General features: G+C 46.5%; 1 protein-coding gene and 1 pseudogene across 2 annotated transcripts in view; both read left to right on the top strand.

Moving 5' to 3' along the window:
- The first annotated feature begins 3,994 nt into the window (after nucleotides 1-3,994).
- PSMG4 (proteasome assembly chaperone 4) overlaps nucleotides 3,995-13,144 on the top strand; it is a 201,208-nt gene continuing 192,058 nt past the window's right edge. The window contains exon 1 of the mRNA XM_050787283.1: nucleotides 3,995-3,998. The gene's annotated coding sequence lies outside the window, so the exon portion shown is untranslated. The remainder of the gene's footprint in view (nucleotides 3,999-13,144) is intronic.
- LOC126952528 (elongation factor 1-alpha 1-like) lies at nucleotides 7,818-9,556 on the top strand (annotated as a pseudogene). Its single transcript, XR_007724936.1, has one exon. The product of XR_007724936.1 is annotated as an elongation factor 1-alpha 1-like (transcript).

The raw sequence follows: 13,144 nt of genomic DNA on the forward strand, positions 1-13,144 counted from the left end.
GAGTTGGGGGCAAATATGGGGTTTAACAGAGTGGGGCACTGTCACCCCTCAAGAGGAGTCAGACAGCTCTGATCACTCCAAACACCCAAAGGTGAGTTCAAACCCTTCCCCGTTCTCTTGATGTCACTGGACAGCTGGGAACCTGCATCTTTGGTGACTCAATATCCCCACTCTGGTTCCCTAAGGACAGACCCTGAATTGATTCCAGGAATCCATGTGTCCAGGGAAACACTACACTTCCTAGGCTGCCTTGCAGTTGAGATGGCCAGTGAGGTGTCAGCAGAAGTGACAGGCAGGGCTTCCGGGAAATACCCTCAAGAAGCTAACTCAGCTGGGGCTGGGAGGTGTGGGAGCTAGTTCCCTCCGGCTTTGTCCCTGGCTCTCTTCCCAGCTGGACTGTGGGATGATGCTAGGGCCCAGCCAGCCTTCTTGTCGTCCTGGGGATGGAGGCTATGCACCAAGGACAGGGAGCAGAAATACCAAAGGAACCTGGATTCCTGAGGCTCTCTGGGGGCTGCAAGACAGTGGTGGATTGCTAACCGCAGACATTTGTGTTTATGTATTTTCCACGCAGGAACTTCTACAATGGCACTGAGTCTGTAGGGAGGGCTATGGCCTGTCAGTCTGAAACTGCATAAGGGCTCTGGGCACTGGCTTTGTGTCCAAATACCGCGCTGTGTTTAAGGCACATCACAGCACCGGAGAATGTGGGAGAGGTCACATTCATCCATTCAAAGTGCAGGGAGGTTCCTATTCTGACACCAGCAACACTTACAAGAATGAACTTAAAGCTGGGCAGTGAGGAAGGAAAGGAAAAAGAAAGTTTATGAATACAGGTGGTATTGTTTGAACCGGTCAGTTGCACTGTAAATCACAATAAAATATCACTAAAACAGAAGAGTTGGCCTCCCTGAGGATGAGGCCTTTGGGTCTCTAGGCATTTGCCAGCTCTCCTAGCCTGGGGCAGGGGCACCTGCACAGCCCTCTGCTTTCCCTAGAATTACCAGCAGCGAGCAAACGTCAGGGAGACACAGTTGTCTTAGCACTGAGGCTGAAACCCTGGATGTTCTTGGGAGGGCACTGATTGTGAAGAACAAGCTACTTTCTAGTCCCTGGAGGTCACTCCTTAAAGCCTCCTGATGAGGCAAGTTTACAGGATCCACACTCCCCGAGCCAGCAGTGACACCCACGCTTGGCAGTGAGAAGTAGGACTGTAACTTAAGTAGGGCTGTGAGCCAAAACAGCGGGTCGGGAAAGGGATTTATCTCAAAGGAAAAAGAAAGGACAGTGAATGACCTCATCATTAGCTGGGAGGCTCAGGAGTGCCCTGGTAGACAGTCACTGCCTGGAGGTGACTTTGTAGAAAGCAAACTTTGGCTGTCACAGCGCATAGGGAGGCCTGGCACAGCCTAGGGAAGCAGAAGTCTGGTCGGTGAGGCCGAGGAGGAGGGGCTTTCTCCTGACCCCACGGGCGGGCTTGACCAGGAAGCTCAGGACTTGCTTCTCCCCACTGCGTGGCCACCTTCTCAGTTCACTCTCAATCTATGGGGAAGCTAGAGGGAAGGCGGCTGCCCACCGCGCACACCATGGAGGGACCCTGAGGCCAGCGGAGCGCAGGTCTAAGGTAAGGCAGGTGCTCTTAAGTTAAAAATAGGGGAAAAATCTTTTTTTTTTTTTTTTGAGACGGAGTCTTGCTCTGTCGCCCAGGCTGGAGTGCAGCGGCTCGATCTTGGCTCCCTGCAAGCTCCGCCTCCCGGGTTCTCGCCATTCTCCCGCCTCAGTCTCCCGAGGAGCTGGGACTACAGGCGTCCGCCACCACGCCCGGCTAATTTTTTGTATTTTCAGTAGAGACGGGGTTTCACCGTGTTAGCCAGGATGGTCTCGATCTCCTGACCTCGTGATCCGCCCGCCTCGGCCTCCCAAAGTGCTGGGATTACAGGCGTGAGCCACTGCGCCCGGCCAAAACCAGGGGAAGAATCTTAAGCACTATTACGGACAGGACCCCAGGAGGGTTGAAGGTCAACGTGGAGGCGAAACTAAGATTGGAAGGTGAGCGGGAGCGGGGAGGGATAGCATTAGGAGATATACCTAATGTAAATGACGAGTTAATGGGTGCAGCACACCAACATGGCACATGTATACATATGTAACAAACCTGCACGTTGTGCACATGTACCCTAGAACTTAAAGTATAATAATAATAATTTTTAAAAATAGCTATGATTGTTTAAAAAAAAAAAAAAAAGATTGGAAGGTGAGTATGGAGCCCGGAGTCACGGAGGTTCCGGAGCGGGTGATGGTTTCCGAGCAGCTCCAGGCTCTTTACGAGTTCTGTGAAAGCCGCTGGAGTTGACTCTGCTACTAGCAGTGAGAGGGACACCGTTCCTAACCCACACACACGTTCGTTCAGCTGGACCCCTCCTGGCAGGTGGGCTCATCTCTGGGCAGGTGCTGGGGCCACAAGAGATAGGAATGGACTTTGTACTCTACGGGGAGGGTAAGCGGCGGGGGGGGGGGGGAGGGCGGGGGCGGGCAAGAAACAATCAAGCCAGCAAAGAAAGCACCACAAAATTCCAGGTGGCGGTAAGTACCAGAACCATGGCACCTAATAGTGATGAGCAAATAAAGTACTCTAGCTGATCAAACAGCAGGGGAATGTTTGCTATTTTACGTAAGTGCTCCAGGAAGGTGCCTCAGAGCAGGGACAGTGAATGGTGGCGTAGAACCTCCGGGGAGGCTGCAGGAGGGAACTGCCCCTCCCAAGTCCCCCGGTCCCCGGTAGGGCGCTCACCCTCAGGCCAGCGCAAGCCCGGGTAGGAGCCGCAGGACTGGAACCTGGCGCATCTCGATGCGCCAGGTTCCAGCTACAGGGCCGCGTTCCGCAGACGCCGAGCAGGCAAGAGCGCTGCGGTTCCGCCTGCGGCGACCAGTAGCCGCACGGATCCAAGCAACCCGGGACCAGGGCCGCAGGACTGCAGGTCTGCTTCAGCAGCTCGCCCGCCACACGCAGGCCCCGCCCATGCCGAGGCCGCACCCCGCCCCTGAGCCCCGCCCACACCGCCTCCGGCCCCAAGCTCCGCCCACGCCACATCACTGCAGTCCGCCCCCGGTCTCGTCCAGCCCTTTGGGGATGGGGAGGACCCTGCTGGCTTTCGAGAAGGTGGAAACTGGACCCACAGGAATGGATCGCAGAGGACGGGCGCCGTGGCTCACGCCTGTAATCTCGGAGGCCGAGACGGGCGGATCACCTGAGGTCAGGAGTTCGAGACCAGCCTGGCCAACACAGTGAAACCCCGTCTCTACTAAAAATATCAAAATTAGTCTGGGAGTGGTGGCGGGCGCCTGTAGCCCCAGCTACTTGGGAGGCCGAGGCAGGAGAATTGCTTGAACCCAGGAGGCGGAGGTTGCAGTGAGCCGAGATGGCGCCATTACACTTCAGCCTGGAGTGCAGTGAGACTCATCTCAAAAAAAAAAAAAAAAAAATTGGAGTGCTGGGATGCTGATGCTGTGCGGGGAGGGACACCCCTGCCCTGTGCTTCCCCTCCCCATCCCTGGCAGATATCCAGGTTACAGAATGAGAGTCTGCGGTGAGACAAAAAGAATGAGCCACTGGTACTCCGCACCCATCAGCCTGCTAGATCTCCCTGGGAGTTACGCTGGTGAGAGAAACCAGTCCTAAAGATCACAGACGGATGATCAATTTCTCCAAAGAACAGAGGAGAGAAATGCAGGACTCCTTAGCGGTGCCCAGGAGTTAGGGAGGCGGGTGGGTGTGGCTATAAAAAGGCAACCCAAGGGGTGCCTGTGAAGGAAATCTGCGTCCCGCGGAATGCAACACACCGTTGGGATACCAGACGTTCCTTTGTGAGATGCCACCATTGTGGGAAACCGGATAAAGGGTGCATGGCTCCACAGAAAAAGTTCAATTAAAGGAATATGGTTTAAGGACAAGGAAATACCTAGAAAATGGAAAGTCTTGGAACCAGAGCCAATGGGGGGTTGGGGGAGGGGCGGTGCTGGTGAACAGTTTGGGCCGATTGTCTTTTTTTCTAGAGCTTGCTGGCTTCTGCCACCTCATTTGGCAGTCACCAGCCACTGTGACCTCCCCAAGACCCCTTTCCAAACTCCAAACTCTATACCTTGATTTCTGGTGTCTCTACAAATAAAGACCAGAACCATTGATGTCCCACTCCAACAACAGAGCAGAAGGAAGGAAGGTTTCCCCTGTGTTTAGAATGTGCCTAACGAAAACAAATGCAACTGTTGATTGCACTTCCTGAGGGTCGTTGGGACTTTCCCTCTCATATACTTATTGGTTCATTCTTTCGTTCATTTTGCTTTAACTCACAGTGGCCCTGCCCATCCTAAGGTGCTAGTGCTGGCATTGGTCTATGTGTTGATGATGTTCTCCTTGTCTTCAGAGGTGAGAATGTGCCCTCTCTCTGAGATGCCCTCTTGCCCCTAACCTCCCCAGCGGGGAACAGGCTGCCTTGTCTCGTGAGTCCAGATCCTGAGAGCAGCTTTCATTTAGGAATGGAACGGCAGGTCCTGGGAGCATTGGCGCCTGCGCGCCCATCATGCGAGTCTGTGACGCAACGTCACCACCTTGTGGCAGCGAGGAGAGATCACAACGTGGACTGAGCAAGCTGCTCCCTGGTTGGGGTTGGAAGCTGGACTGGCCTAGTTCCCTGGGTCTTTTGAGTCGTGTAAGCTGAACGGTGGTAGATTCCAGGACAGTTCAGGAGGAGCCCATCGTTAAAAGGAAAATAACAGAACTTACTGCTAATCTAGTATTGGAGCTGAGCAATTACTGCAAACAAATGAGATGTGACCATAATTGCATCCTGAGTTTGAGGAGGTCATGCTGCTAAAACTAGACAAAATCAGCTCCAACGACAAACATCATATCTGGGGGTTTCCAGATTCTCACTTTTCATTTAATCCCCAGCCTTAGTGGAATGCAAGAGTTGGAGTCGGCATTCTGGGCAGGGAGGCAGCTGAGGCAGGTACACATCTTTTCTCCCCAACGCCCCATGTTTCTACTTCCGAATAAAATGGACCATTGTGGAGCTAAGGTAAGGCTAAACTAGCTGAGCCACCTCCTGAAGAGGTCATTGCTTTTGTTTTTATTTAATGAGCTTTCTTTCCCTTCTGCTACCAGCATCCCCATCCCTTTGGGAAACTGACTCTTAATAACAGAGTTTTTGTACTTTTTAACTTTTTCTGTAGTCAAATATGTACAACATAAGATATGCTGTTTTATCCATTCTTAAGTGTACAGTTCAGAAGCATTAATTACATTGACAATGTTGTACAACCTTTCCTGCTACTTATTTCCAAAACTTTTTCAACAGAACAAATAAAAACACGGTACTCATTGTATAGTAACTTCCCATTCCCCCCTCCTTTCATCATCAGTAGCCTCTAATCTACTTTCTATCTCCATGATTTGTCTATCTCATGTACTTCACATAAATGGAATCCTACACAATGGGCCTTTACACTCAGCTTATTTCCCTTGAAAACCTTGTTGGCAAGTTTCATCAGTGTTGTAATATGAGTCAGAACTTCACTTCTTTTTGGCTGAATATTAAAAATGCACAGGTCGTTTGAGATTTGTGAATAATGTACCAATGATTATTGGCATATATGTATCTGTGTGACTCCCTGCGTTTAATAGTTTTTGTCTCTATCAAGGAATGGAATTGCTACTACAACAATTCTATCGTCATCCTATGTTTAGCTTTTTGAAGAATAGCCAAAATGCATTTCACAGTGTCTGCAATTTTACATTCCCACCAACAGTGTATGAGGGTTCCAGTTTCTCCATGTTTTCACCAACATTTGTTATGTTGCTTTTTTTTTTTCTAAATTATAGCCATCCTAGCAGCTGTGATGTGGTATCTCATTGTGTTTTTGATTTGCATTTCCCTAATAACTAATGACTTGAATCATTTTTTCATGTGTTTACTGGCCATTTGTATACCTTTGTTGGAGAAATGTCTATTCAAGTCCTTTGCTTATACTTTAATTGGATTGTTTGTCTATTCCTGTTGAGTTGTAGAAGTTCTTTATATTCTGAATTTATCGGATATATGATTTGCAAACATTTTCCTTCACTCTGTAGGTTGTCTTTCTTGGTAATATCCTTTGATACACAAAATTTCAGATTTTAATGAAGTATACTCCCAATGGATTTTGTTTCTTTTTGTTTTTTTGGTTGTTGTTTTGATAGAGATTTTGGTATCACATTAAGAGCCTATTACCAAACTCAAAATTATGAAGATTTACTTCTATGTTTTCTTATAAGAATTTCATGATTTTAGTTTTTATATTTAGGTCATTACTCGTGAGGGTTTTTTTTATATGGTGTGAAGCAGGGTCTCACTTTACTCTTGCATGTGGAAATTCAGTCCTTCTCTATCATCTATTGACGAGATGTGAAGCAGGGTCTCACTTTACTCTTGCATGTGGAAATTCAGTCCTTCTCTATCATCTATTGACAAGACGTGAAGCACGGTCTCACTTTACTCTTGCATGTGGAAATACAGTCCTTCCCTGTCATCTATTGACGAGACTACTCTTTCCCACACTGAATACCGCTTAGCACCCTTGGCCACAGATATATGAGTTTATTGAGGATCCCTTGTACATGTCTTGCTGCTTTTATGATTTTCTCTTTGTCTTATACAGACATTCCTCATTTCACTGCATTTTGCTTTATTGCAATTCACAGATATTGTGTATTTTACATATTGAAGGTCTGTGGCAACTGTGTCGAGCAGGATTTGGGGACCATTTTCCCAACAGCATGTGCTCATTTCTTGTCTCTGTGTTACATTTTGGTAATTCTCACAATATTTCAAACATTTTCATTATTATTACCTCTGTTATAGTGATCTGTGATGTTACTATTATAATTGTTTTGGGGTGCCACAAACTATACCCATATAAGTTGACAAACTTAATGGATAAATATTCTGTGTGTTCTGACTGCTCCAGCGAGCAGTCATTTCCCCATCTCTCTCCCTCTCCCAAATTCTTTGAGACAACACAGCAATATTGACCAACCCTATAATGACCTTTAAACCTGCAAATAAAAGGAAGAGTTGCATGCCTGTCACTTTAATTCAAAAGTGAAACATGATTAAAGTTAGGAAGACATGTCAAAAGCCAAGATATGCCATAAGCAAGGCCTCTTGCACCAAACAACCTGCCAAGTTGTGAACGCAAAGAAAAAGTTCTTGAAGGAAATCAAAAGTGCTACTTTAGTAAACACATGAATGATAAGTAACACAGCCTTATTGCTGATGTGGGGAAAATTTTAGTGGTCTGCATATATCAAACCAGCCACAGCACTCCCTTCAGCCAAAGCCGAATCCAGAGCAAGGCCCCAACTCTCTTCAATCCTATGCAGGAAGAGAGAAGTGAGGAAATCACAGAAGAAAAGTTGGAAGCTAGCAGAGGTGGTTCATGATGTTTAAGGGAGGAAGCCGTCTCTGTAACATAAAAGTGCAACGTGAAGCAGGACGTGCTGATGTAGAAGCTGCACCAAGTTATCCAGAAGATCTAGTTAAGGTCATTGATTAAGGTGGCTACACTACACAGATTGTCCATGTAGATAAAACAGCCTTCTATTGGAAGAAGATGCCACCTAGGACTTCCATAGCTAGAGAGGAAAAGTCAATGCCTGGCTTCAAAGCTTCAAAGCATAGGCTGGCTCTGTTGTTAGGAGCTAATGCAAATTGGTGACTTTGAGACCAATGCTCATTTACCATACTGAAAATCTTAGGGCTTTAAGAATTATGCTAGCTTTTTCGCAACGGGTTTGCCGCCAGAACACAGGTGTTGTGAAAACTACCCCTAAAAGCCAAAATGGGAAAGGAAAAGACTCATATCAACATTGTCGTCATTGGACATGTAGATTCGGGCAAGTCCACCGCTACTGGCCATCTGATCTACAAATGCGGTGGCATTGACAAAAGAACCATTGAAAAATCTGAGAAGGAGGCTGCTGAGATGGGAAAGGGCTCCTTCAAGTATGCCTGGGTCTTGGATAAACTGAAAGCTGAGCGGGAATGTGGTATCACCATTGATATCTCCTTGTGGAAATTTGAGACCAGCAAGAACTATGTGACTATCATTGATGACCCAGGACACAGAGACTTCAACAAAAACATGATTACAGGGACAGCTCAGGCTGACTGTGCTGTCCTGATTGTTGCTGCTGGTGTTGGTGAATTTGAAGCTAGTATCTCCAAGAATGGCAGACCCGAGAGCATGCTCTTCTGGCTTACACACTGGGTGTGAAACAACTAATTGTTGGTGTTAACAAAATGGATTCCACTGAGCCACACTACAGCCAGAAGAGATATGAGGAAATTGTTAAGGAAGTCAGCACTTACATTAAGAAAATTGGCTAAAACTCCGACACAGTAGCATTTGTGACAGTTTCTGGTTGGAATGGTGACAACATGCTGGAGCCAAGTGCTAACATGCCTTGGTTCAAGGGATGGAAGGTCACCCGTAAGGATGGCAATGCCAGTGGAACCACGCTGCTTGAGGCTCTGGACTGCATCCTACCGCCAACTCGTCCAACTGACAAGCCCTTGCACCTGCCTCTCCAGGATGTCTACCAAATTGGTGGTATTGGTACTGTTCCTGTTGGTCGAGGGGAGACTGGTATTCTCAAACCCGGTATGGTGGTCACCTTTGCTCCAGTCAATGTTACAACTGAAGTAAAATCTGTCAAAATGCACCATGAAGCTTTGAATGAAGCTCTTCCTGGGGACAATGTGGGCTTCAGTGTCAAGAATGTGTCTGTCAAGGATGATCGTCGTGGCAACGTTGCTGGTGACAGCAAAAACGACCCACCAATGGAAGCAGCTGGCTTCACTGCTCAGGTGATTATCCTGAACCATCCAGGCCAAATAAGTGCTGGCTATGCCCCTGTATTGGACTGCCACACAGCTCACATTGCAGGCAAGTTTGCTGAGCTGAAGGAAAAGATTGATCGCCGTTCTGGTAAAAAAACTGGAAGATGGCCCTAAATTCTTGAAGTCTGGTGATGCTGCCATTGTTGATATGGTTCCTGGCAAGCCCATGTGTGTTGAGAGCTTCTCAGACTATCCACCTTTGGGTCGCTTTGCTGTTCGTGATATGAGACAGACAGTTGCGGTGGGTGTCATCAAAGCAGTGGACAAGAAGGCTGCTGGAGCTGGCAAGGTCACCAAGTCTGTCCAGAAAGCTCAGAAGGTTAAATGAATATTATCCCTAATACCTGCCACCCCACTCTTAATCAGTGGTGGAAGAACGGTCTCAGAACTGTTTGTTTCAATCGGCCATTTAAGTTTAGTAGTAAAAGACTGGTTAATGGTAACAATGCCTCGTAAAACCTTCAGAAGGAAAGGAGAATGTTTTGTGGACCACTTTGGTTTTCTTTTTTGCGTGTGGCAGTTTTAAGTTATTAGTTTTTTAAATCAGTACTTTTTAATGAAAACAACTTGACCAAAAATTTGTCACAGAATTTTGAGACCCATTTAAAAAGTTTAATGAGGAAAAAAAAAAGAAAAGAAAGAATTATGCTAAGCCTACTTTGCCTGTGCTCTCTCAGTGGACCACCAAGCCTGGGTGACAGCATGTCTCTTCACAGCGTAGTTTACTAAGTATTTTAAGCCCACTGTTGAGACTCGCTGTTCAGAAAAAAAAATTCCTTTCAAAATATTACTGCTCATTGACAATGCACCTGATTACCCAAGAGCTCTGATGGAGATGAGATGTACAAGGAGATGAATGCTGTTTTCATGCCTGCTAGCACAACGTCCATTCTACAGCTCATGGATCAAAGAGTAAATTCAACTTTCGAGTCTTATTTAAAAAATACACTTCCGGCCGGGCGCAGTGGCTCACGCCTGTAATCCCAGCACTTTAAGAGGCCAAGGCGGGTGGATTACCTGAGGTATGCAGGTTGAGACCAGCCTCGCCAACATGGGGAAACCCTGTCTCTACTAAAAATACAAATATCAGCTGGGCGTGGTCGCGGGTGCCTGTAATCCCAGCTACTTGGGAGACTGAGTAAGGAGAATCACTTGGACCCGGGAGGCGGACGTTGCAGTGAGCCGAGATCGCGCCACTGCACTCCTTCCTGGGCGACAAGAGTGAGACTCCATCTCAAAAAATAAATAAATAAAAATAATAAAAAAATACACTTCATAAGGCTATTAGCTGCCAGATATAGTGATTCCTCTGGTGGATCTGGGCAAAGTAAATTGATAAATTTCTAGAAAGATTCTCACCACTCTTGACACCATTAAGAACATTTGCGATTCACGGAAGGAGGTCAAAATATCAACATAACAGGAGTTCGGAAGAAATTGATTCCAATGCTCATGGAAGACTTTAGTGAAGGAAGTAACTGCAGATGTGGTGGAAATAGCAACAGAACTAGAATTAGAAATGGAACCTGAAGATGTGACAGAATTGCTGCAATCTCATGTCAAAACTTTCACAGATGAGGAGTCACCTCTTACGGATGAGCAAAGGAAGTGGTTTCTTGAGATGGAATCTGCCTCTGGGGAAGATGCTGTGAACACTGTTGAAATGACAACATGCCGGGTATGGTGGCTCACACCTGTAATCCCAGCACTTTGGGAGGCTGAGGCAGGCAGATAACCTGAAGTTAGGAGGTCAAGACCAGCCTGGCCAACAAGGTGGAACCCCGTCTCTACTAAAAATACAAAAATTAGCCAGGTGTGGTGCCACATGCCTATAATCCCAGCTACTCGGGAAGCTGAGGCAGGAGAATTGCTTGAGCCCGGGAGATGGAGGTTGCAGTGAGCCAAGATTCTGCCACTGCACTCCAGCCTGGCTGACAGAGCAAAACTCTGTCTCAAAACAAACAAACGAACAAACACCAAAAGATTTAGGATATAACATAAACTAAGTTGATAAAGCAGTGGCAGGGTTTGAGAAGATTGATACCAATTTGAAATAAGTTCTACTGTGCATAAAATGCCATCAAATGGCGCTACATGCTACGGAGAAATCTTTCAGAAAAGGAAGAATCAATTGACGAAGCAAACTTAAAGAAATTGCCACAGCCACTCCAGCCTTCAGCAACCACCACCTTATCAGTCAGGTTCATCAACATTGAGGTGGGTCACTCCACCAGCAAAAAGATTATGACTCACTGAAGGCTCAGATGACTGTCATCATTTTTTTGGTGACAACATGTGTTACGATTAAGGTATCTACATTTTTAAGACATAACGCACACTTAATACATTGCAGTATAGTATATAACTATTATATGCATAGGGCTGCTAAAACTTTGTGTGATTTGCGTTACTGTGGTATTCACTTTATTGTGGTGGTTTGGAACCTGCCTCACAATATCTCTGAGGTATGCCTGTATATTGCTGGCGGGAATGTAAACTTGCACAGTAGCTTTGCAAAACAGTTTGGCAGTTCTTCAAAAAGTTAAATGTAGAGTTATACCATATGACTCACCAATTCTACCCATTGGTATATATCCATGATAAGTTCAAGAAAACATATATTTATACATATATTCAAACATGAATGTTGATAGCAGCATTATTCATAATAGACAAAAGATGGAAAAAACCCAAATGTCTGTCAATTGATGAATGAATAAACAAAATGGATATATGTATACATATTGTTATGAATATTATTCAGCCATAAAAAGAAATAAAGCCTGATAAATGCTACCTGGAACCATCATGAATGAACCTTTAAAACGTTATGCTAAGTAAAAGAAGCAGTCACAAAAGACCACATATTGTATGGTTCATTTGCATGAAATCCCCAAACTAGGAAAATCCACAGAGACAGAAAATAAATCTATGGTTCCCAGGGGTTGTGGGGAGGAGGAAATGGAGAATAATTGCTAATGGGTATCACAGTTGCTTTTAGGGTGATGAAAATCTTCTGGAGTTAGATAGTAGTAAGAGTTGGATAGCTTCATCAATATACTAAGAACCACTGTATGCTTTAAAAGGATGAATATTATGGTATGTGCACTGTATTTTAATAAAGGTGTTATTTTATATATTTATTTATTTATTTATTTTTGGGGTGTTTTTTAAAATTTTTTAAATTTATTTTTATTTTTTTTGAGACGGAGTCTTGCCCTGTCTCGCCCAGGATGGAGTACAGTGGCGCAATCTCGGCTCACTACAACTTCTGCCTCTGGGTTCAAGCGATTCTCCTGCCTCAGCCTCCTGAGTAGCTGGGTCTACAGGCATGCGCCACCATGCCCGGCTAATTTTTGTATTTTTAGTAGAGACGAGGTTTCACCACGTTGGCCAGGCTGGTCTAGAACTCCTGACATCGTGATCTGCCCACCTTGGCCTCCCAGAATGCTGGGATTACAGGCGTGAACCACCTACCCAACCTTAATAAGGGTGTTAATTAAAAAAACAAGCTAGGCACCTAGGGTATAAAATTGAAGGAGGCTCTGATTCTCAGGGCCACGCAAATGCAGGGTTGGCACCTATGAGTGTGGCCCTCCTGAAATGTTGTGCCTTAGGCACCTGGCTCTCCCTAATTCAGGCCCTCAGGAGAAAGCCCTAATTCTGGTCAGTTCGCAACAGGAGGACACGGCTTCTGGGAGACACTCGGTGCTCCAGAGAGAGGCATTTGGTCCGTTCTCTTCCTCTGGACGTCACCGTGCCGACATGAAATGCTTCCAATTGCGTCCAGCCTAGGATGGAGCGGGGTGGGGGGGATATCTGGTGACATTACGAACTGCTGCATCAACTCCCCCGAGTCCCTGCCTCTGGACCCCCGAGAGAGGACACAAGGAGTGTCCGGAGCCCATGTGACTCAGTGTCTCTTCCCATCACTTCGCGGGAAAATGGGGCTGCTTACACCGCACCGCAGCCCAAGCACCTGTGGCTGGAGAGGGGCTCGGGCGCCAGGAGTGAGGAGCCTGGTTCTGGGCCCGGGACCGGTACTAGTTAGTGGTGGGACCTGGAACAAATGGTACTAGTTAGTGGTGGGACCTGGAACAAATGGTACTAGTTAGTGGTGGGACCTGGAACAAATGGTACTAGTTAGTGGTGGGACCTGGAACAACCGCTTTGGTTCTAAGTGAATCCCTCATATTCATGACAAGAGG

Source organism: Macaca thibetana, chromosome 4 (genome assembly GCF_024542745.1).
Source record: "Macaca thibetana thibetana isolate TM-01 chromosome 4, ASM2454274v1, whole genome shotgun sequence".
Taxonomy (NCBI): Eukaryota; Metazoa; Chordata; class Mammalia; order Primates; family Cercopithecidae; genus Macaca; species Macaca thibetana.